Source organism: Erithacus rubecula, assembly GCF_903797595.1.
Source record: "Erithacus rubecula genome assembly, chromosome: 6".
Lineage (NCBI taxonomy): Eukaryota > Metazoa > Chordata > Aves > Passeriformes > Muscicapidae > Erithacus > Erithacus rubecula.
Window position 1 is genome coordinate 31,321,346 of NC_136688.1, and position 22,894 is coordinate 31,344,239.

The following is a 22,894-nucleotide window of genomic DNA, read 5'->3' on the forward strand; positions in this document are numbered from 1 at the left end:
CTCTGAGGGGCCAAATCAGTCACTAGTGCTGTCCAGTCTAGCAGGGTAAAACATTGCTGGTGTGGTTCCCTTTGTGCTCTTCTGGGCCTTGTAAAGGGAATCCAATGTCCAGTGGCAAATCACTGTTCCATTCAGCTGCTGGCAGCTGGGAGATTATTCTACAGCAGAATTCCCATTGGAGATGACTCTGGATTGCTCTTGCCCTCTCAGTTGTGGGAAAAAGTAAAGAGAGTGATGTCTGTCTTGAATTTTCCTTAGGCTTTCTTGAGGGAGGCAGAATGTACCTTATAATTCCTGAGCTGGTCCCAGACAATGCCAATGAGAGATGCCCTCTTGAGCTATTCCACTGCAGTTACTTGCTTGGGTCAACTTGGTTTTCCTGCAGTTTTGCCAAGAGCTTCTACCAATGCTGCTTCAAATATTCCACTTGCCCCAAAGGATTTCTTGGAAATGCGAGCTCATTAGAGAGTCTTGGGTTACATTAGCAACTTACAGTCTTCTCCACTAATGCCTGGTGGCAGCAGAGATTGATTCTTCATGGAGTTAGCCTCTTCTGGCTTTTGAGAACACTTTTTCCAGGGGTTTCTGCTTTTTCCTTGAATGTATGATGTGCATCCTGTGTTTTTTTAAAAAAAATATTTTCTTTTATTTTTATTTTCTTTTCTTTTTGGGGAGGGAGGAGATGGAAAGGATTTGGGTGAGTGATGACTGTTTTTTTTTCAGACTTTCTCTTTCTCTATTTATTGCCTGGAAAAATCCATCCATAATTCTTACAGTTTGAATCAAATCAAAAGGTGTAGGCATTTTGTCTCTTTATGGAGGACAGTCTCTCCACAACAGTGCATGGCTGCCCTTTGGCATCAAAGGGGTTAATCTACTCTGTGTTTGGTATTATTAGAAACATGCTGGCATTGGAAGAGTTAAGTAAAGGGCCTTCAGGCAGTAAATGTTGAAAGATTATCCTAATTTTATTAGTGGTGAGTGTCTATGTTGTTCTTAGCATGTCACCTCACTTGTTCAACAGAAAACTAAGCTATACAACATATTGATCATCTGGCAAACCAAAGTAGTAGTGATCTGTAATCCAGCAAGCATTTATTGACTTTATCCCAGTTCAGATCCACAAATGCAAATCAATGCTGTACAATACTATTTTAAAGATCAGTAATTATGTAGTAGGTCCGATCCACTTTCCCCCTGCCCTGGAAAGAGTTAAATGTATCCGATAATAAAAATAAAACACTCTAAACATCTTACAAAGGAGAAAAAGGAGAAGCTGATTTAATGGTCTAATGAGGCCATCTTCCAGAGACTTGTTTTGTGTAGGGCTTGCTTTGACCTTTCGCTTTGCTCAGGAGCCCAACGCTTCATTTTTCACATTCTTGCAATTACGTTAACGCTTCAAGCATTTCTGACTCCAAGTCAGCTAGCAACACCAGGCATAACTCAACACTGTGAGTTTTTCTCCTCTCTGTAGATTCATTAACAGGTCACCGGGGTCCCAACTGAAATTTAAAACTGACTGGTTCTGTTGGGTTAGCTGAGTTATAGCAAGGGAGATGGCAGGAAAGGGGGTGAGAGGAGGGGAGGGGAAAGAGAAGACCCTGGGGTTTTTGCCAAGGAATATATGTGTAAAAACTCTAAGTGGAAGATTAAAAGGTGTGTGTAGCTTTATCATCCACCCTTTTCTTTGGAGAGGAAAAAACACATCTGAAAGTCTTCTGGGGTATTGTGTTTTCTTTATTCTTTGTGTAACAAAGTGAAAACAGCCACTGCCTTTACATTACAGGCTAAATGACTTCTAGAATTTGGCATCAGTTTGTACCACAGTGATGGATATGATGCTCCCAGACTTTAATTCCTATTTAATTTTTTTATGGGATATTGCAAATAATGAATATGGCAGATTATGCATGAAAAATGGGAAATAAATCTTTTTAAGGTTTAAAAACATGTGGTCTACAGGAAAAGCACCAGGAAATAATTTCAGTTTCATATTTTATGGTACCAGGATTGGTACCATGACCTGATCTATCATATTCATAGTTCACTCACTCAAAAGGCCTGATCCATCCAAGCCAGATGGAGGCTGTCTTCCTTTAGGATCTTTCAGGAAGTTCAGCATCTTTTTAGAGTTATACCTGGGGTGACAAACTTCACCCATCATAAGTAAGAAGAGAGAGATTAGAAAATTCTGATAGGTTATAGAGCAGTAAAAATATAAAAGAGTATCACATATACTTTGCTTTACACGTGAGTGAGTAGTTCATTGTTGTGTGGCTTTTTAGGCTTGATTTATTTTTTTTTAATGTAACTACTTGTGCTGAATGATCTGCCCCTTTATAAATAATATCTGAGGCTACTCTCTAGGGCAAATCTCAAAGTAGTTTAGAAGCACTTCTGTGCCAGCTTGATGTCTGTCCATGATAGCTTTCTTTGGCAAAGACTCCATAATCTGGTTCAGGACAAAGTCAACTAAGATATTAACTGAAATGAAGCATCCATCACAGTTTAACTCTCTGGACTGATGCTTGTTGGAAAAATTAAGTAGTAGTATTTCTTATTCAGCATATTGCATCCTGTAATGATATTAATATGCAAATCAAATTAGTTTACAAGACTAGGTGATAAAGCCTAAAGGTCTATTTTAGTATTAGAAACTCTACTAGCAGTACAAAAAGCTTAGAACCAAACTCCTGTAGTTAGAAAAAGGAGAGGGATATGTTGATGTTAGCAACAATTAAAAAAAACATATTCATGCAAAGTCTTTGGAAGCTAATCCAAAAGCTAATGCTACAACTTCTTTTTCCTAGTTCTGTAAGTATGGTTAGCCTGCTGAAGCTAGTATGCATATTCATCATAAAGATTCAGAACACATTTTTATTCCTTTGTATTTTTACCTATAAAGTGATAGGGTATGGTTTTATTGGAAGAGAGCTGCCTTCTGCAAGAAAGGAAATTCCTGATAGAAAGGCTCAAACATCCAGACTGAAAAATCAAACTTGCTAATAAATAATGCTTCACTGGAGATTCATTATTTCAGAAGGCACAGCTCTCATAAAGGTGAACTGTATGAAGTATGAAAAACTCTTAAAGAACAATGACTTTTTTCAACTGAGGAAGATACAGGAAGCAAGTAGCCCTTATTAATTCATCTTTCCCTTTCAAGTTTGAGGGGCCCGTCCTTGTGTTGATATGTATGAGTAATTCCCATTAATGGTGATGGGAGTTACGCATGTGCACTGACAGAAGAATAGACCCCTTAGTGTTCAAAGCACATGAAATTTACATTTTTTCCATTGCTGTAATTGAGATGTTGACAAATTGGAGAATATTGATGAGCCTTTGTTTTAAGTATTTCTTGCCAAGTTTGCTTTATTTTTTCATGGTTTGAACAATGGTGTGGGTTCAGCAGCAATGAGTAATACGGGTAGAGTAAAGATAACTTTGATTTCAATATTTTGATGTGCCAATAAGAAATAAATTCTTAGGCAAATGGAATATGTTGTTTTAATCATTAGCTATGCATGAAAGAAAAATTGATGTTGACATCTTTGCTGTAAAATCGTTGTAATGGGGCCTTCCTTACAATTCATTTTTGTAAAATTCATTTTGTACATTTTGCAGCAATTGAACAATCCCTGCACTGTGAATAGGCAGAATTCCCAGAAATACTGAGACAGTTGGCCCAGTAACTGCTGAGCTCACACTGCACACCACATGCACATTAACCATGATCGTGCCAGAACCAGCTTAGCTAAATATAGTCAAATTTTGATATCCTCCCATCCTTTCTTTTATTTCTGTCTATTGTGTGAAAAAATAAATGTTTGCTGACTCCAGCAATTAAACAATAACTGCAAAAAGATGTGTGTCCCTACCCACTGTTCAATAAGTAGCATTAAAATTTCATAGTGAATTTTCACTTCACAGTACAGTTTTCTAATAATCAGGCTGGTAGCAACTGCGGATTCCTCACCTTTTATTAAATTACAGCTCAGAGAGTGTGTGTGGTGTTTAAAATATTATACTTGTATTCAAGTTACTCACCTCACTCTTACCTTTTAATCCACATAGGTTTGTATATTTAGATGTAGATAAAAATCTACATACATTTTTACTTCCATATTTGTAGTATGTTTTGCTGGGGTTTCAAATGCAGCCTAGTAAAACTCTGTCAATGGAATGTTTTCACAGTGGCAGTAATCTCTTTAAAATAACCCTAAATACAATATGACAGATGCCATCTGGAATAATCTTTTGCTAGTTGCTTTCAACTTTTATTTTTTCCTACAGCTAAGTTCATCTAAAACTGGTCACTTACGATAAACATAGGGAACTCCTTCCTCCACTTTTGTATGTGAATGTTCACAGAAAGAAACTGCATGATTTTACCTAAGAGATTGTTACTGTGGAGAGGTTTGTCTCTGATTTCACGTTTCTGTGTATTTTTAAATATATGTATGTGTATATGTGCCTATATATATTTATTTATGTATTTGTATTTCAAAATACAAAGGTAGGATTCCCCCTTAGGCCATTCCTTCTATCTCAGATCCTATTCAACCTAACCCAATTTGCCTCCAAATGCTAGATAACATTCCATTCACTAAATTATAATTGTATGTTTGCTACAATATTAATGGCTTCAGAATGCAACACATTCAAATATACAGTATTAAGTACTTAAATATCTTCCTGTTGTTACAGACTAATTTCTTCCTATATATACTAATTTATTTGAAAGATCTAGTGTTGGAATCTCTGGATTTTTTTTTTAACATAGTTGTGTAAAGGGATGTCTCCTGATGCCTGTTAGAGTTTAATTTAGAGTAGTAATTAAACTTGAATACTGCCTCATAAACAAAAGATAAACAATAAACCAGCCACGTTCCCTGCTGTTTCATAGCTTTCTTTCCCAGATGTTTTAGCCTGATAATTTTTACATAGTGAACTACCTAACATGGAGTGCTATGGACAGAGGTCAAAGCCTAGCTCTTTGTAATGGTTTCATAAAAACTTTTCATTAATGAAAAACTACAGAGTTTCCTTTGTGTAACAGATAAAATTGTCAGATACCGAAGGACACTCATTAATTGACTTTTTAATTCTCTCCCGCTTTTTTGTTAAGACGGCTCTTATTTTTAAAAAGACCCCAAACCATAAGCTTTATTTAAACTGTTGGTGACCAAAAAACGTTTCTATTTCTTAGTACGGGGGATGCCTGGGCAGCACATTGAAATATTCTGTGTCATCCTTAAAAAATAAAAAATGCCCTTGCAGGAGCTGCTCTCTCCATGTTGATCCTAAGCAAGTACGGAAATGTTCACAGTGGAAGGCTTTTAATTTTTCAAACTGCTCCTCAGGCTGCCGAAGCCTGTGTGTCCATCTCTGGCCATCCTCTGTCAGCCATGATCTTTGTAATTGCCAGGTACTGGGAGGACGTTCAGCTGCAGGAGCCATGTTATTTTCACTGGGTGGGGTAATTACTGAAAGCTGAGAATAGCTGCACTAAAGACACAGGGATACTTTCATGATCCCATTAGCATAAGAGAGGGTAAATTATTCATGCCAAGTGAGGATTCTATGGGGAAAAGTATAGTTAATGCACATAGTTTTTAAATGTATCCCTTTCTGCTCTGAGACTAAATTCTTGTTGGATTCAGTTCTCAGACATTTACGGGAAAGCTCTAGTGGCATGTTAGACGCAGTTCATCTCTCTCTGTTTGCAGCGCTCTCAATAGAGACCATCTGGCACAGATCCAAAAGGTGATTAAACAAAATGATCAGCTCTTGTTGCTGTGTTACATGTCCAATACTCTGGATTAAAAAACATGACCCACAACAGTCAGCTAACAAAAAAAAATTTTTTTCCTCTTTCCCGTTCCTCTGTAAGAATTCAGATGGTCCACAAATGTCTATGCCATCTTTGTGTCCTTATGGCCCATAATCATGAACAGGTTGTGCAAATGGCTCTTTCTGTAACACGGTCTGTTCCAGCAGCATAGAAACATTTCATATTAATTGGGTCAGTCTAATGTTCATAATGACATGGGGAAAAATTACCCAAATGTGTTCTTATAGTAAACACTTAAAAATGTGCCTTTCTCCGATTAGAAAGTGAAATTCGACATCAGGCTCATGTAGCTGATTTATTTTTTAAGATGGACAAAAATCAAAGCATGACACTGTCATCTGCTTAAAATAGTTTAAAGCCTCTTCTAACCAAATAATAAAAAAAAAAAAAAAAAAAAAGGCGGGGGGGGGGGAGGGGTGAGCTGTGGTTTAACACCACAATCAGGGAATGAATTTACAGTGCTATTCAGAAGAGTACTCCCTTATCATAAACAAGCTGATAATCACACTGAATCTAACTCCCAATTAGCTCTTTCTTTGCTCACAGAGATCAGTGTACATGTCCTCCTTAAGCCATGATATGTTGCTGTTGAGTCAGACAGAGCGTTTGTATACCTTATGTCATATTCAGAATGTAAGGATTAATGCAATATTTTTACCAGAAAACCCATCTAATCAGCAAGGTAATTTTTCAAACCAATCCCTTCAATGCCTGAGTTAAGGTAAAAATGCCAAGACTGTGAAGAGGGGACATATGTATCTTATCTTTTTGGGGTTGCATCAAATGCCAAGTACTAGCGTAAATTCAACAGAAACCAGACATTGTTGGAAAGTAATTAAAGAAATATTGAAATTAAACCTACCATATGAGTGAAATATTTGTAGGCCCATTTTGTTGCATGCATAACAATTTTCATGGAATTGAACAGTATTTCTTTCTCCTGTACATCTAGAGTTGCTCTTTGTTAAACATGACAGAGGAATCACCTCTGTAACTTGCCATAGGATTGGAGTGATCTGTTTAATGCTGAGGGTGTTTACAGTACAAAATCTGTAGGTTTACTTAGAGGAGATATTTATTTTAGGAAAAAAAAAAGAGAGAGAGAGAGGGAACTGAAAGCCTTCAAATCTATGCCAAGAAAACTAAAATTCCACTTTTAAAAGTTGAAAAGAAGCACTGTCAGTTTCCCTTACTGTGCAAGGTGGTTATGGTTTAGCCCCAGCTGGCAGCTCAGCCCCACACAGTCACTTGCCCATTCCCCCTGCCAGAGAGATGGGGGAGAGAATCTGAAGGGTAAACGTGAAAAAACTCATAGGTTGAGATAAAGACAATGTAATAGGTAAGGCAAAACAAGGAATTCATTCAGTACTTCCCCTCAGCAGACAGGTGTTCAGGCATTCCAAGGGAAGCAGGGCTCCATCATGCGTAAGAGTGACTTGGGGCAACAATTACATCACTCCGGGCATCTTCCCTTTCTCTTTTCCACAGCTCTGCATGCTGAGCAATGCACCATATGGTGTGGGGAAATCCTTTTGGTGAGCTGGGGTCACCTACCCCAGGTGTGTGTCCTGCCAAGTTCTTGTGCACTCCAGCCTCTGTGCAAGTGCTGCTCAGCAACAGGAAAAACCCCACCCCTGTGTTATCAACACTGTTTCCAGCCCAAATCACAAACATGCCCCCATAATAACTGCTGTGAAGAAAATGATCTCTACCTTTACCAGAGCCAGAATGAAGGTGAAAGCTGTGGGTGAGAGGTAGGGACCTGTGTGGAGTGCTGGGGCGAGAGGGCAGGCTCACCCAGCTCACCCAGCTCAGGGCAGCCTGCAGAATGAAAGGGACCCCAGAAACCTTGTGGGGCTTAAGGCTATTGCAGGGCAACTCATGCTGTGTTATCATGCTGATTTTCAATTGATTTTTTTGCTGTACAGTACTTGTTGAGGGTCCTCTAGAGCATCAAACACTGCATTATGGCACCACACATTGTAGTATGCTGGCCTTTTGTCTTAATGCCTTGTCTTTTTGCCTGAGAAGAGCAGTGCAAACCACTCTGTGATTCTTACAACTTCTGAGCAGCTTTTATATCTATATAGCAGGGGAAGTAGGACAGGTGAAGAAGATTTGACAGCTGTGTTTATCTGACTCTGAACGTGATTTGACGCATTTGTTTACAGTTCTGAATTTTCAAACCATTCTGATTTTGAATTACTGTAAAATGTTGTTTTTCATTTATAAAATCATGTCTCATTTAAGTAACTGATTGCAGGTTATGAATAAACCTAAATCTGGTGTCTAAATATACTTTCTTAGTATAATTTCTAGTAACAGGGACTACAGGTTGTTAAAGTTGGAGCTGAGATTGCAGGAAGATTTATATAGGTTAAGTGAGTAATTTCTCCTATTTTCTACCTTCCTATTCACTTAAGTTATTGTATAATTCAGATAGATTTTCTATTCACTAAAAAATCAAGATATCTACATGTAAATCTTGATAAGCTGAGGATTTTTAAAATCAGATGAGTGTCTATATGTTTAGGATATAATCTTAAAATAAATGATTGCCATTTTAACCAGTGGTTTCTACTGGTTTGTGAGTCTTTGTGCATGCAGTAAATGTAAGAAAGGATTCAAAAATGCTTACAAGAATAACAAAGTACACCTGAAAACACATGTAGAAATTTGGATTTGCAGCTTTCTGGAACTATGTGAGCTATAAAAAAAGCAGTGTAGTCATAAAGATAGGATAATACAGGGGAACAGTGATGGCCACCTTAATTGTCCTACTACCCACAGGCAATGTCCAAATAACAGATATTGTCACTGGGAAGACATCTGTTATTTTGGTGGGCTCCCCTGAATCTTCTCAGCCTTTCATGAGGTAGAGATGTGTCTGTCTCCCCAGGAGCAACTAACTGCAGAACTGAATCTGAGGGGACCCTGTGTTAATTACCTGCCCTCTCTGACACGTGTTCTTCCCCATCTGTACAATGGGCACTAGAGTTCCATGAATTGTGGGAAATGATCAGCTGTTATGAGCTGCTCTGATATTCCAGGAATGCATGTAGAAAATTCAAGTGTGTTCTTCTCTTGGGCTCCTTGAATTTCACAAAATAAGCTCTGGATTTACTGAATTTGTAAATTATTGTATTGTTTATTTATAAACACTTCCTCTTTTTACCACAAAGGTGAAAACATGTGAATGAAATAGCCTTGATCTTTTGTATTATCTTTGTATTATAACTTTTTTTTAATGAACAAGACTTATGAAGTAGTAAAAAAAGGATGGCATGGATCACATCATTACTTCTTTAGTGACATTTCCATAAAGATGAAAAATCTGAAGTGGTGTTTCCAATGTTTGAAAAATTGTTGTATCACTAAATATGGGTATTCCTTGTTCAGTGGTTTTGTTTCTCTCTCCCTGAACAAACATAGCGTTTGTAGACCAAGGAAAACTTGGATTCTGTGTTCATATTTAGCTCCTAGGGACTCAAGGGTAATGTTGGTTTTAAGCAAGATTATAAAATGCACTGTTGGTTTTTTTTTCCTTCTTTAGGAATTCCTTAGTACTCTAGAGCTATAGAATGGGTTGTGATGCTTAGTGACCTTGCACATCAATAGTTCTGTCTTTTAAACATGGACATTGATTTTTCTCATCCTGGCATGAGAAGATGTAGCATACCCCCTGCTTTGTTGCCTCTGAGTTTTCGGCAGTGGCAGTGGTGGCTAAGAATAAAAGCTCAGGGCATCAGAGATGGCAGCAGTATCATGAATGGTCTGCTTCCTATTTAGGTGTTTTTTGTTAATTATGAAATGCATCTTATCTATTTGAGGGGGAATTGATAACCTTTTTGTGTTATTGTTTTTGAGTTGTTTATTGCCATCTTTAGTCCTAAGCACATCAATCTAGATTTAATAGCTTGGCTTTTTACAGAACCTAAGAATAGTATTTTAAAGTGCACCTAGCAGGTGTCTTGATCACAGTTGCAGTACTCATGAAAGATTTGTCTTTTGTTCATGAATCAGTGGAGGACTGTCCAGAGAAGGTTTGAAGGAAGGCAGTGTGAGTCAGTTAAAGCAGTTCTTCCTTCTCAGAGGAGAGAAGAAAAAGGCACTTTTCCTGTAAGATTTTTGTCCATAGCAAGAACAGGGCTGCTACTGCTTTCAGATATGCAAGGTTTGGGTCAGATGCTTCCAAATTAATGAAAGCAGAGCATGAGTTTCTTATCTTAAAAAAACCCCATTAGGTTTTTTTCTAATTTCCATAGGAGCTGCTGCCATAAGACATGTAGGATCTACAAAAAGACAGACATAAAGTTCTAATACTTTCTAATGTATTTTGGAACCAAATTTCATCATACCCTAGATTCTAGAGGACAAATGTTAATAAGCACTGGGTTTTTTATATTTGCACGACAAAGTTTTGAATCATTTTTTTCCTCTGGTGGTTTTTATGTGTTAAATTGAGCTTCAGAGAAAAATTAATTTGTGCTTTCAGTTCAGTTAATTTCTTGAAATGCCAACAGTTTTGAAAATTTCTCTGTTGAAGAAATTAAAGCTTTGCAGAAAACTCAGACTTAAAGGAATTTGACTGTGTCTGTTTGATTGTACTCAATATATTAATTCAGGTAGGTGTGGAGTTAGAGAAAATAAATGATTCTTTGTTTTCTACTGATACATATGGGTGGTTTATAAGTGACAGCCCCATAGCCTGTCAGTTTTTAGGTTATTTGTGAAGCTGTCTTTACCCCGGCATAAGGACTAACACAGGGAAATTGTCTGGTGGCAGAGTTGGCACAATGGCCCTGGTGACCCTATCCCTACCTGCAGTCGGGGCAGTGAGCCCAGGAAAGAGCAAGACAAAGTGGTTTCCCCCTGCTTCACTGACTTCCCAGCTGCTCTGAGGCTGAAGTCCATTGCTAACTCCAGATGCTCAAACTTGCGCTGAGTGCTGTCCTAAACTGCTGGCCTCATAACTCATGGAATGAGCTCAAATTATTTTATGGATGGTTACCTTTGTACACCCTTGGCACTATACATTCCTCATGCACAGGCTAGGATTGGGGTCTTCTATTTTCTTGTGTAAACAAAGCATTTACCATAACTGACAAGGATTGGTGGAGCAGCCATGAAAGCGAGACAGGGGAATTCAGCAAATTCTCTATTAATATGTGATTTGTACCATGAAATTTTTTGACAACCCTGGCATTTAATTCTTAAATAAGTAAAGAGTGTGCTTTTCCTTATAATCTTGCCTTATGCCCACCAGCTTACTGTGGTGACACTTGTTTAAGCAATTACATATGTTTAAATTTTCCTTGGGCCTCTCCACATACAGCTGCAAGTTGGTCATACCTTGACTAAAGGCAGCCCTCATTCACAGGGAGCTCAGCAGAGGGAGTATGGCAAATACACATATAATTTTATTGCGGGACTTGGTGCTAAGGTTTTAAATAATTTACGAGCGTAAAATTGGGAAACTCACATGAACTCCCTCTCTAATTTTACACTCCTGCCTAAAGAGGATGGAACATCGCACAAATAGCACAAATCAAAATTTTTCAGCTTGAAGCTTCCTTCCTAATTCCTCGCACCTCAGATTTACCACTTACTGATGGTTCTCCATTTCGTGGGACTCCTGACCCTGTACATCTGTTAAAGGGGATAGTTTGGAATGAGCACAGCCTCCTACTCAGAAGGACCGCAGTGTTCTCTTAGCTCCTACTAGATGCTTGAACAAGCAGAGGGCTTAAGTGAAATCCTTTAGCTGAGCCAAAATCTGTTCTTATTTAGGGACTAATCCAAAGCCTGTTAAATCAACAGAAAGAGACTTTGGTTGACTTCAGTGAGCTTTGGATCAGGCCCCTCCTTCCTAATACATCTGAAATCAATGGAGGTACATTGGGCTTCTGCCAGGGAAAAAAAAAAAGAGAGAGAGGGGTTGTCCTTGTGCTTTATTTGTACAGTACCTAATATACTGAGGTTCTGGTTCTCAAACAGTATCCCAAGTGCTTCATTGAGACAACAATAATTTTGACTTGATTATATTGCTTGGTGTTCATGGACTTCTATTCAGCCAGGTACATAATTACCTTGTTTAAAACAACCATATATGCCGTTCATCCACCTCATGCTCAAACATTATTTTTCTTTGCTAATGTTTTATATTAAGAGAACTATTGCAAAAAGTAAAAAAGGAGGATGTCAGTTTTTATAATGGGATTCTTTTTTCTTGTTTTTCTGTGCTCTCAGATTGTTAATAAAGCTGTTTTGAATGAAAAATACTCAGGACATAGAACACGTAAAACCCAATGAGTGTAACTGTCAACTCTCTGCCTTGAGAAAATTATTAGAGCCCCATGTGTTCTCTACAGCCAAAGGCTGTCACCTTTATATTATTTCTTCATTAATGCCTTTTATTTTTATTTCTCAGTATTAAGATGAAGTCTGAACTATAACCTGACACTTTTTAAAGATTTTAATGTAATAATTAACAATATGGAGATGGCAAATATTTTTTAGGCAAGAAATGGGAAAGGACTAAAACTTCTATGTATATTTCAGCATAGACTTTCCATTTTCAAAAGTGCCTACAGCAGCTAACGTATGACCTCAGTCTGGCAAAGACTATCACATTGTGTTACTCTGTGTATTGCAAGTCCTGTTACTGAAATCAAGAGGCCACAGGGGGGTTAATATTGTCCACCTCAGCCTTTGTAGGATTTGTTTTCAATTGACACTTTTGCTCTAATCAAAAGCTACAAATATTTTCCTTAAAGTTGGTAAGTTTTGTCTACTTTAGCTTATTAGACTTTTGATTAGATTTCATGTGCTTCTGAGTTCATGCACTTAAGATTCATTTTGTGTATTCAGACACTTAGCATATTTTGTGCAAAACATCTGTCACAATGTGAAAACGTTATTTGAGTTAGAAAATATTTCTGGTTCATATCTTTTTTTTTTCAGTGGTAAATTTAGACATATTTCTAGATGCAAAGTGTTAAACATATTTCTAGATGCAAAGTGTTAAACTTAATTAATGCTTTATTTTATTAGACATATTTAGTCAGCAGTCTTTTATCCATTTTGCATAAAAAGGTAAATTTCATAAGTTTATAGTATTACAAAATTAAGTTTTGATTTAGAGGTTACCAAAAATGCTTAATGAATGTAGATGTCTTTCATTTTAGGGAAACGAGGATAGGCTGATCTGTGCTAACACCCTGTATGAATTACAATTCTGCATGTTCTGTTCTTTGCTTGTGAAAGGACCTTAAAAAGAAGAAAATTACTGCAGTGTTCATACTTCATCCAAGACAGAAATAACAATGCAGCTTTCCAGCAAAAAAGACATAATAAAGACTATAATATTAGTGTAGAATATTTCTTAGATTTTAATTACTTACAGATTTGACTGTTTTCTTTCAGTTTTAAGGGAAATTGTTCCTACTTACTTTAGACATAGTTGATACTGTATATCTTACACTCTATATTCTCCTGTTTTCTCCTTTCTTCTCTCAGAAAAATGAAACTCATCCTACCTTATCTATTTCAAGAAAATCTTCTGTAGTTCATATCTGCAATGATAGATGAAACAATTTCATTTATTTGTGAATTGGCTATCCTAATTATTTCCCTGAGTTAGATGTTATTAGCAGTTCATATTCCCAGCTCTGAGCATAGTTTCGGATAAAGTTCTGTGTATGAGGAAGGTTTCATGAAAGAAGGGCTTCATTGATTTCTTTTTTTGTTCTTAAAGATCTTTCATTCATGCTATTAATCTATAACTCAGCCTTGGTACAAATTTGCCCCTTTTTTGTTATTTTGTTTTCCCTTCTGAATCTGAATTTGGGCAGGCCTTTCTAATCTGGTAATTCATCACTGACATTCAGGGTTTGGTTTCAAACCCCTCTCTACTTTCTTGTAAACTAATCCTACAGTCCTAAGACCACCAAAGAGAATGTCATTTTAGCTAGAAGTCCACACTGTCAGAATTCAGGTTTACTGTATGCCAATTAACCCTCCTTTAAGCTCTTCCAAATGGCTATCAATCTGGTTTGTTTAAAAGAAATAAGCTGTCCTTTTATTTTAGAACTAGTAAAGAATTTTACATCTTTCTAAAGCAATTTTCTGCATTCTTACTGACTTCATTGATGTAAATGTAAAGTACACAATAGGTCAATTTCTGACTTCAGTGGGAGTTGGTGGGAGCACAGTCTGTACATCTGAAGACGGAATTGATTCAATCTTAGTGTGCCTGTGCGGGAAAAAAAAAATCTCAATATAATTTATCTTCATATAATCAGTGAGTACAGGTTTGAGTTTTTTCTCTTGCTCCTTTCATGACTGCCTTACGCAAGCTTGGAGGAGCTGCTCATGTTCTTAGTAGGTGTGTGTGTATTTTTTCCCCCTTGTTTATTCACATATAAACATTTTACGTGCTTCCTTAGAGAATTTCCTTGTAAGGTTCCGTTATTCTTGAGAGACTGAGCACGTAATTTGTAAACTATGCAAAGAGCACCCTGCAGCCAAGGCAAACTCTCGAATCATCCACTTGGACCTGCTTTGCTTGACTACTTTGGGAAGTAAAGGGTCCTGTACTGTGGCTGAAATGAGCAGGATATACTCACTCATGGCCAGATGTCCAGTGGAGGATCCATGCACTGGTCCTCTATTCCAGTCTTCCATCAAACAGCTGTTTATTATAGCATGATTAATTTTATTTTAGATTATTTGATTAGGATATTGGTTTTGAATGTAAAAAACCCCCACCATAATGTCCTCTGCTCTTATGCCTTCTCCATGCTCATTAGCTGTTCTTGAGTTGTCTGTCTGATTTCAATGGAGCAAGGTGTGACTTCTGTGAGGAAAATGAAATAATTACACCCAAAAGAAAAGGGAGGAGGTCTGTTGGCAGGAATGTTGCTGTTAAATTCAGGTGAAACCATGGGTTTTTTACATGTATGCCTTACCTTAAAACTGAGTAAAAGCTGTATCTCACACTTTCAGAAGAAATACTTCATTTACGCCAGGCTTCTTATGCTTTTTTTAAATAACTGAATTGGCAGACTTGATCCACTCAACTTTACTTTCTAGCTGCCTTTTTATAACAGTCCTTTAAACAACTTGTTAGGAATTGCCTTTTATTTTTTTTATTTGAGAATGTCATAGGTAGAAAACATTGGCTTTTAAAAATAATAAGCTTTTCAAAGTAGTTTAGGCCTTTAACATAGCTTTAGAATATTTCCTTCTCTAAACCATCTCCAATGTATTAAAAAACAACAGTCAGTTTCCTTCCTGTCCTGTAAGTATTTAAGGTTATAATGTTAGAAGTTCTAAGCTTAGCTTCTAACCCCTTCTCTCTTTTTTTTTTTATTTTTTAATTTAAGTTAACGACTTTGGGAGGTGGTCTCATAGTTGCATTAAGTATCCATGAAGGTAGGGCTTTTTTTATATGGGTGACTTAGGGTAGTGTATTCTTTGTTTGGTAGGTTTGGGGAGGGTGGTTGTTTGTTTTTTTGGAGGAGGGGTTTAATAGCATAGAAAAGAATAGTGGGACATAAACCTTTTAGAAGTTGATTTTGTAAAATGTAAAGCATGAACAAAGGTTTATCATGGTTTGCTTGAATTATTCCACATCTGTTACAAGAAACTGTAGAACTGCAGACAGGCTATGGCTTTTCTCATGTCCAGGGGAATCCACTGAATCTTGGCCTTCATTTAGGATTCCCTCCTGATGAGCAAATTCCCATGACCGCTTTTGAAGCTTTAAAAGCTTTGGTTTTGTTTTAAAAGGCCTCTGAGCATAGGCAATGTTTTCATAGGCATTTAGAAACAAAAACTTGAGCTTTTAAACCTTCAAATGTCGCTGTGGGGATTCACTTGGCTTCTCAGCAGACCAAGTCTGAGATAACACCTGCAAGAAGTGTGTATCTGCATGTGTGTATTTTGTGAAATTGTGATGCAACATCTCAACTGACCCACAAATGTGACAGTGGTGCGTGTGTAAATCTTATTGTTGTGTTTTGCTGTTACTCAGTTTTAAGAGCAAGCTGTTATTTTGGTTCTGTGGCACAACTGATGTGGATAAACCAATTTTGATTTTAGACTGTTTTAATTTCCTCTGCCTCTTTGTCCTGTGATGCAAATTCTAACAAATCTAACAGATCTTCAGAAGAACAGACTGAGTTAATGTCCATGGTTATGTTTCATTATCTAAAGGGTCCTGGGTTTTTAGCTTCAGTCTTACTTTTCTCTTCTACACCTAACATCCGTTGCACAATAAAAGGTAGTTTTCTATAAATAGATGGGTTACACCATATGTAAACCCAGGTCTATGATTACTAGATGAGGAAAAATGTTCAATAGAAATGACTGCACAAACCATCAGGCTGATGAAGTAACAGAAGTACTTATTTGCACTCCTTTTCAGCTTCATCTCTATGTGTGTTAAATACCTGAGGTGAAATTTAGTCATGTTTCTGATGGAAGGGGATTTTCAGAATTAAGGATGAATACTAAATGAATATATTAACACTGCTTTTCTCCTGTCCTGTGCTGTTCTCAAAACACCTGTTAAACACAAACAAGCACATATTTCGAATTGATGATACTGACTGGCAAACTTGGCACCAAATAACCTGCTGAAACTAAAATGTTGATGCAGAACATGTGCTTAACTTAACAGTCCATAACCCTGTTTTTCGAACACTGAAATACCTACCCTGAGGAAAGCTCATAAAACAAAGGTCTTTAAAGTTCATAGATTAGACCAATGAAGTTGCAGCCGTTTTTAAGAACGTGCATCTTTCTTGACTCCTATTAATTCAAGATGGCCAAGTATATAAAATATGAGACATGAAAGCACCGAAGATTTTTTTTTCTCAAAGTGTGCTTTCCATAGATTCAGTATCTAAAGGAATGAGAAGAGAAGGGATGCTCGGAGAGGCAAATATTCTGCAGCTGAGAGGACTGCATATTGCAGACAGGTCTGCAATAAAGAAAGAATCTGTGCTTGGTTTCTAAGGGTATTTAATTGAGCTTTTTACAACATATAATGATTAATTCTTCTAGAAATTCCCAGTGCCCTTAAGATTCTATTGCTTGGGATTAGGTTGAGCAATTTGGCATATCTCTAATCGTGTTTCCCCATGTGTAACATTCCAGCCATGTCTGTCTTACTTTACTGTTAAATATATAATTTATAAACAGATAACAATCCTGATAAGCTTGTTTCAATCCATTCTAGAATGAAATTACTTGTGTTGTATTATGTGTGATAGCTTCAAACTGCTTTAGAGTAACTGCACTCAACAAAGAAGAACTCTGTTGTACTGTTTATCTGGAGGCATTGGAAAGTAAAAATCTCAGCTACTGCAGCAACCAGGACCTATTATTTCTGAAGTATTTCCCAAGAAATAAACTTTCTGCACCAGGCAAACATGACTTTGTTACAAATACGGGAGCACAGAATTTTCCTTTTTGCCCTTACCCACACAGGGTACATGTTTGTTACTTTTAAATTAAAGAAATTGGAATAGGCTATATTAAGCTGAAACGAATTTTCTTCACTGAATTTGTGCAAGTTTTCTGACAAAAAGCTTACAATCTTCCGTTTCACCAAATATGTGTGCTTTTTTGGCTTTAAACTATATGCTTTACTGTTAGACATTTTGGATATGGTGGTTTTATTTCTCTTTTGTGGGAATAAACCAGACGCATCTTCTTGTGCTGAATAGCCTAACAGAAAATGAAAATAGAATTTTTAAGCTGCGAATTGGCAAAGGGGAGTTTTTTCTCTGGGTGTTTTTTTTTGATAGCTGAACAAAACTCAGGGAGAAAAACCGAGTTGTCCTTAACAAGGAAATTATTTAGAAGTGCAGTGTGTTTACGTATCTGGATAAGAACGGTGCATTGTTAGAGCGACAGCATGAATTGCATGATGCAACCTTTTGACAAGAGAGTGTCTGCTGGAGACATCTGTGAAGGGTGACCTTTCACCCCAAGGCAGAATGCTCTGAAGGTGGGGAATGCCCTTATCTGTGCTGGTCCACCATGCACAGGGGCTGTCATGGCCCAGTGCTGTCCTTGCACATGCCTGGTTACATGGCTCTCCAAATATAAACCACACCAGCCCAAACTGAGCAGATTCTCTTGAGGAAATCTTGAAAGCCAGCTTGCTTTTGTCTTGGTGGGAAGGCAGAGGTTAAGTCATGGCCTTGGACAGTATGAAATTAGGATGAGACACAGCCTTGAAATAGCCTCATTATATAATAAGGCACCTGAAGAAGGATTGGTAATATCTGATCTGCCTGTCACAGATCCTTTATTTTTGTGAATCACTTGGTACCACTCTTGTGGAAACCTGCTACCCTTCAGACACACAGGTCCAAGCTGCAAACTGTAGTGAGCAGACACAGAAGGTATCAGCTGTTTCTCTTTCTGATGGTAGGAAAGGGAAGGAGAAGGGCTGGGGTAGACTGGGGAAGAAAAAATAAACATAAAGTGTTGGAAATGTTTTCAGACCAATGTATTTCTGATTTTCATTAAAAAAAAGAAAGTCCACTGTACTGGTTGTAGTCTAAGAAACTTTCTGTTATCATACTCTGTTGAATTCACCCTGGTACTGGTGGCTCTCTGAAAAGCAGCATTGAGTTGGTCATTGCTGCTTCTTGTAATTCACTGCTGTGTTTGCAGTGGTTATCCGTGGACAGTCATGGCCTTACTGTTAGTCAACAAGAACTCACATCCCATTTGTTATAGGTGAAGTGGTGATTTCTTGTCTCAAGTGGCTGTAGTGTTTTAGGAGTGTGGTTTGGGCTTGTTTGTTCTTTGGATTTTAGGTTGTTGGTTTTTTTGTTTTGTTTTGTTTTAAGTGAAAACACAGATAATATAAGAATCTCTGACTGCTAAAAATGAAAGAGAAATATTCTATCCCAAAAGGTGGAGCAGTCTTGAAGAAAACAGGTTACTCCCCCTCCTCCCCTCAACACTCTTTAGTCCCACAGAATGTCTGCATGCTTCAGCACAGATTTCTCTGCTAGTTGGATCCCAGGAGGCCTTATTGAGTGCAATGCTGCTCGGGGAGTTGCAGCTGTATAAAGTGGGGGAAAAAAAATGTAGTTTGTACGAATTGTTCTTTACCTTGGTTTGGGTTCAGCATGGCAGCTGCACTCCGACTTTGTGTGTGACAGCACAAAGGACAGCAAAAGTGAAAAGCAAGTCAGCAAGTAGAGAGACAAAAGCAACGATCAGCTAATACAGCTCCACATGGCCTAACTAATTTATGAGAAAAAAACTGTTCTGTTCATTGGATCAGCACTCTGAGGAGGCAGGTGGAATTGTAGGAAGTTTTCATTGAGTCTCTGGAGCAACTAAGGAAGTCACTAGAGATTCTTCTCAGTTTGAACTTTATCAGGGTCTACGCTTAATCAATATGGTATTGGAAAAAGAATTAATTACTAAAGCAGAATAAAACAGCTGCATTTTAAACTAAGGATCCATCAATTCAGTAATCTTCCAGTTACAGGCTAGGTGCCGTGAGGATCATTTTGACTTCATGTAATGAGGAACTGAGGGAGTTTCCTCATGAACAGGCTGGGAATTCACATTAGCCTATTTCAGCTATTTGTCATCAGTACAACTCATTTCTCCCCTCCTGAATTACAATTTGTATTTGATATACTGTCAAACCCACAAAATTCCCATATTCATGGAACTGAAAGCATTAATGTGGAAATCATTGTCACCATGAGAAAAAGTCTTAACCTTCCCGAGCCTCTTTATTCTATAGGCTGCAGCTCAAGTGGTTTCATGCCGGACATACCTCTATTGTGTTCATTGTGAGGGTCAGGGACCTGCCTGTTGAAGAAGCAGTAATTTGAACACAGCCTGTAAATGTTTCATCTGTAATTTCCATAATGGTGAATTTCAAGGAGGGCTGAGAAGGGTTATGGGAGATGAATTAGGTTTTTAGTGAGCTCATTAGGAAGCCAAACAGAGTTTAGACAGCAAGGCGGTGAGTGTGGCTGTAATCAGTTCTGCTCGCTTTGTTCCCTGCCTTCGGGACATTTTTTGAAAACTTCATGGCAGGGGCTGATGAGAATATACTGAGCAGAGGCTGCAATCTGATGGTTGACTTGTTGATTTGTAAACCTCTTAATTCATTTTTTGTTCAATTTAATCTTTTCTTTCTTAAGGAAAATTAGTTGAATGTTAGCCTCTTTGCACTATTCACCTCTTAAATTATGCTCATTTTGAGGAGCTTGTTATGCCTGAATAAACATGAAATGACTTGGCATTTTCCCATAAGAGGCACACCCATTTTAATACCATGTATTTACCATTCCTGGAAATGTCTCATTAACTTCTGAAAATCTGTGAGCATGATATTTTTGGGCTACTGTAACACACCTCTTGGCAGTCACAGAAGGCAGTTTGGTTAATGCCTCATAATATCCATTTTTATTCTCAACATGAAGAAAGGCTCTCTATAGAAAATTGATGCAGTTTGCTCTGCTAATTTTCATGCTCATTCCAATTAATTTAACATGACCCAGATTTTCTTCCTCGGGCTCATCCTGACTAATTAGTAAGGCAACACCTAGAACAAGTTCTGTTTAATAACATTGAGGAACACTAGTTGTGAGTGATTTTGATGCTAATAAAGATATTCACTGATGGGACAGATATTTGATGTCAATTATAGTATGTAATTTAGAAGTCCCTATGTGCTGGATAGAGTATAGGAAAGCTGGCAAATCACTATGGGAGATAATTTTTTTCTTTTTGTTAAAAAGACTTCCAAAGCACCTAGCTATCCTCAGGGACCAATTAGTTTATTTTTTTCGGTGCAACTAGTAGTACTGTCAACTAATTCCACAGTAATAGATGGGGTGGTGCTGCTAAGGATGTACAATCTGTGAACCATCAACAGCGAGGGCCCAGCCTTGTATAATTTGCTGAATCTTTATCATGTACAAGAAAAGCCACCATCCATACCAGAAAGCAGCATGGTCAAGGAGAAAGGAATAGCTGTCTCATCTCCTTGACAAAACTTTTCCTTCCTTGCTGTTGTCCAGGTGAATCTGTTTTGCAAGAAATAAACAGGGGTTTTGTTGGTGCTTCATAACTGAGTTGTCAATGCTGGTGTTCGTTTCAGAAAAATGGTCCCAGATCTGCACTCCAGGTGATATTTCTTTCCTGTTCTCTGAGTACTCTCCATCCAAATGTGAGGGCTGGTGCTCATGTAGGTGTCCTGACTGCAGAGACCAGCAGCACAGGCAGATCTTTGTCCCTTGGAGCACTTCTTCCTGGGAAAGCTGGCTTGCTCCGTGTGTGTGATCCCCAAAAACAGAAACACAGCATGTGCTGTGCTGGGCAAGTCAGGTCCGGAAAGTGTTTTGTCATTGAGTTCATCAGAAGTAGAAGGAGGAAATGACAAACCTTAATTTTTCCCCGGTCTCTCAGAACAAATTCTCACATATGCTGCAGGAAGATAGAGACAGGATAATACTGTTCATACTTCAGGATTTTGGTCAGCCACAGATGGAAAAAAATGACTGGTCTCTTTACTGAAACTACAGTGCTAAGACTTGCCTTTGCTTCAAGTAACAAAAATGGAAATTGTGCTATTTAGCTGAAGGAGAAAAGAAATAAGATGTCCTTGTACATTTATTTTGATCACAAGTATTATGTCCAAGAACCTGCCTTCTAACAGAGTATTTCAGGATGTTCTCTTTATGATACGCATTTAGAAATGAAGGATTAGCAAAAACAATAGCCATGCTCAGACTTGAAAAAATGTAATGCTCAAACGAGCACAGGAGTGTGCTGACATGCTTGTATTTAAAAGTAGTAATATTTAATATTCGCTTATGCAAGAGCCACCACCAATATTAAGTTTTACTTTCAAAACATTTTTTGTTGAAAGCTGTGTGCCTTGCTTATTTGAGCAGTTTTAAAAAACTCTTTTCCTTAAAATTTACTGAAGGTAACTTTCTGAGCCAATAACAGAAAAAGGGAATAGAATATCTTGTGTTAGGTAGTGATCCAGTAATATTAACATCTCAATTCTTATGTGCAGTGTAAATCTCTGTTAGGTTTTAAAAGCTGACATAGGTAAAAATATCTTAACTATAAAATTGCAAATGGGGGGGGGTAATGTTTTTTGTGGAAAATCCTATTTGGTTTTTTGGGTTTTTTTGTTTGGATTTTTAAATTTATTTTTTTTAAGCACCAAGCCCTTTTAGGAGGAGGGGTAGAAGGGGAGAGAGATGGAGAGACTGTGTGAAGTTTCTTCTAATGCATAATGTATTTAAACAGTGTACTTTCTGGACTGATGCCACTAACCAGCTCAGAAATGATTCCTGTTTCCTCCTTACAGACTTGCAGTAAGGAGTCAGAGATGACCATGCCATTCCTAGCTGGTGCCAGAACATGACAATTTTGTTGTTCTGGGTCAGTGGTGAATAACTCACTCAAATGGTGCAAAGTCAGCCAGTTCTTAATTTTTTATCTCCTCAAGAGTGCATTCAGTGACTTTATCACTGAGAAGAATGACTCCCCTGCCTAGTGTGATCAAGATCTGGAAATTTGTTGCATCAGCACATTTAGCCTGGACTGCTGCTTGATTGGTGGGGCTTATATTTGATCTTATGGCAGACAGGTCAGCTCGCTGACTGGCTAGGTGAGCCTAGGTCCAGAGGGAAACTCCATTTTACCCATCTGAACCTCAAGGAAGGGAAGTCTCCTAACTTGCCAGGCTTTTCATTTGAAGTACCAACATGTAGGCAACATCAACTCCTTTGAAGGAGGGAGTGGGGTGATGCAAGCTCTCTGGAGCCCAGCTTGTGAGGCTCTTCCCTAGAAAGAGCTCAGGGACACAAATCAGTCTAGGAAGACTTTGTGGGCGCTGCATATTTGTGTTTTGTAATATTTTCTGTGACAATGAAAGACCTGAAATGAAATTACAGGTTATGAGCAAAAAGGCAAAACAGCAGGTGTCAGAGTGGGTGTCTGTGCTTTGGAGTTTTGTGCTGT

At 37.9% G+C, this 22,894-nt stretch overlaps 1 protein-coding gene across 15 annotated transcripts in view; it reads left to right on the forward strand.

Annotated features, from left to right (window-relative positions):
* MEIS2 (Meis homeobox 2) overlaps positions 1 to 22,894 on the forward strand; it is a 171,775-nt gene that overhangs the window by 19,374 nt on the left and 129,507 nt on the right. The gene's annotated exons all lie outside the window — the stretch shown is intronic.